Below are 3,149 nucleotides of genomic sequence, written 5' to 3'. Positions count from 1 at the left end.
TTAATCATAAAACTCGTTCCTGAACTTCTTGCAAGGGTCGTTCGTTCGAATTAGCTTACAAGGGCAATTTGGTCAATTTTCATCCTTTCTTTACTACAAAGGGACTTTTAAATACTTGTTTGACCCAAAATCCGACCTTTTAACTATAATCTTGTTTGTAAACCCATGTGCTTCTAAAACACCAAAATCATTACTCAATTTATTCAGTTTACCTAAAAGATAACCGAATAACTATATTTTAACTTTGTCTAACTCTTATAGAATCTCAAGTTCTACATGCTGAGTTGAATCGTTATACATACCTGGCTCGGATCAATATATTGACCCATTTCAATACCTTGACTTAGTAGCCGCTAAGCAATATCGATGTGCATATCCATTTGATATTTATTCCTATAAACATGCAACTCGACAAACCATTAGTCGATATTATCAAAGGGTGATAAGTTCACCTTTTGACCCGTTTATTTACCTAGTGATCTTCGTCACTTCAACTAAATGCCAATTTCATGTATTATGCTAATTTAAAGTCTACTAGCGAAAATACGAAATCAGGCATAATGTAACGGAATCGTAGTTACGTACCTTTTAAGCATCCTTTTCAAAAGCGTATTTCCACCGGCTTGTCCGTTTGACGATCCGGATTCCTCGCCTAAAGAGTTCAATTCGCAATCCGTTTAGAACCCTTTTTCAATCATGTATCGCATAATTTGCTAAATTTCATGTGTCTTAACTTTAAATTTCAACTTCGAGCCTTCTTTGGGGCATTTTTACAAACACCTTAAGGGCAGAATTTTAAATAATTCATTAAGAAGCTCATAACTTGTCATATAACCCGAATTTTCATCAATCAAACTATTTAACACAAATATTTGCCTTTACAATTCTGAAATAACTTCACATATGTCAAATTACACTAGCACAAACCCCAAATTTCCTAGTGTTTATCAAGTTCTACATAACCCACTAGTCACCTACAATGGTGACCATGGATTTCACTAGAATTTAGCATAATTTCAACATGTACTTGTCTAGGGTTTACTCCTAGACATTTTAATGTTCCTAATTCATCTACAATTCATACATGCATCATCAGATTTCAAGTTCTCTAACTTCATGAGAATTTCAAGTAGAGAATTTTTGTCAAATTTTACATACCTTATGATCTCCTTGCAATGGGGATCATTAATCTATGCTCGATTTTCGTTTTTCGTTTTGGACTTGGTTTGATACTTCAATTTATGAGATTAGTGAATGTTAGGGTTTTGAGAGTGGGGGTCGCCCTTCTCCTGCCTGTGATCGAACCAGACCCTCAAATGGGGTGTTTGGTTTTTTTTTTATTTTGTTAAACTTAATAATATAAGTTTCAATTTTAACAACATAGGCCCCTCCACTTTTATTTAGTTTATAACTTGATATTTTGTTCTTTCATTTAATTACAAGACTTGTACTAGGTTATTTATTTCCTAGTTACTTTATCTTGTTCACATCCGTTTTTATTTTAAGTCCCGTTAAATCTCGGGCCTTTTATGTATTTTGCTTTCTCAAAGTATTTCTCATCCTTTTGACAAATATTAGATTTATTTATTTAAATCCTAAAATTTACCGGGTAAGTTTTACCACTAACTGTATTTTACCCGTCCTGTAGTATTAACGTGGTTTGATTACCAAACCCGTTTTCGGGATGTTACAAGTCTACCCCCCTTAAAGAGGTTTCGTCCTCGAAACCTTTACATAGTTCTTCGAGTTTTAAACTCAATGCATTTGACCTGGGTAATCTTTTAAGCATTACTCATACCTTAACCAATTGTTAGTATTACCCGAAAAAATATGGTAATATCTTTTTGGTTACAAAACGTCTACGTACCTCATACGACATAATGTAACTTGAAATAACGTAATTTCGTTATTTCTACTAGTTTAGTTAACTTAGTGATATTCATTGCTTTTATATATTATCGAACTCTTCATGAATCCGTCACTTTGATCCATTTAAAGGTCTTTAGTGAAATTTTTCACTTTTAGCAACAATTTCTTTTGTTTTCAAATTCATTTATTCGGTTCAGTTATACCAAATCCACCACTTACAAGCAACCAAATTTATTTAAATGACCTTAACCGGTCTCACTAACTGGACTTATTAGTCCAGTTACTTTTTACCGCTTACTCGGGCTACAATGTGATTATACTTCACATTACCTTTCTTGGACGTGATCACGTCACGCCATGTTTAGGTTTATATTAACCTTTCATCATCGAAAATCCTCTTTTCAAATGTATTGTTTTACACCTATCGGTGTCTAGACCTAAATCCTTTAATATTAACCTTTTCTTAACTTCTCTCATGTCACACCCCTAATTTCCACGTGTCACCGGTGGGGAGTATCATGACGTAATTGATATCATCATAGTCAAACAACACAACATAGAAGTGCACAGCGGAAGCAAAAGATATAGATTCATTTCAACGGAATAAATTGTAATGTTTAAGTATCACAAAACAGTCGAAACAGATCCACAGACGGATTAAATAAAAATGAAAACTGTTCAACAGACTTTCGACATCTAAAGCTTGCGAGACTTGAGTAATGATGCCTGGAGTAGCCAGCCTATTTCGTCTAGTACCTGCACTTAGCCTTTTTGGAAAATACGTCAGTTTGCACTGGTAAATACAACTTAACTGACTCATTTTGAAAAGAGTTTGAAAATTGATTTAAATGCACTTCGGCAAAAATATTTTATAACTTGGGACAATTATTAAAAATAATCTTGTATACAGTTTTACTCATTTGTCGTCCATTAGGGCCGGTTGCAAGGCCGAACTTAAGTTAACTGACACGCCACGTGTATAATGCCCACAAGGTCGATTCCTTATAGTGGGATACCAGTTTTTACATAATGCATCTGTCAGGTGTACGCCTACACCCCGTGCTTAGGTTGTGGCCATTTCTTTGAATGATGCCAAAGATATCCGGGACATGGTCATTTAACCCCCAAGGGCCATACATCAAATAATACATATCAAACAGGTTATGTAAATACATCAATCACAATACGATTTAAATGACTACATACACCCGACCAAGCGGTACTTTTATAGTACCGTATCCCAAGCCCGTATAGGGAAAATAAGTTAAGAGTATTTACCT

This window comes from Helianthus annuus, chromosome 3 (assembly GCF_002127325.2).
Source record: "Helianthus annuus cultivar XRQ/B chromosome 3, HanXRQr2.0-SUNRISE, whole genome shotgun sequence".
Classification (NCBI taxonomy): domain Eukaryota; kingdom Viridiplantae; phylum Streptophyta; class Magnoliopsida; order Asterales; family Asteraceae; genus Helianthus; species Helianthus annuus.
Note: the sequence above shows the minus strand (reverse complement) of the source record.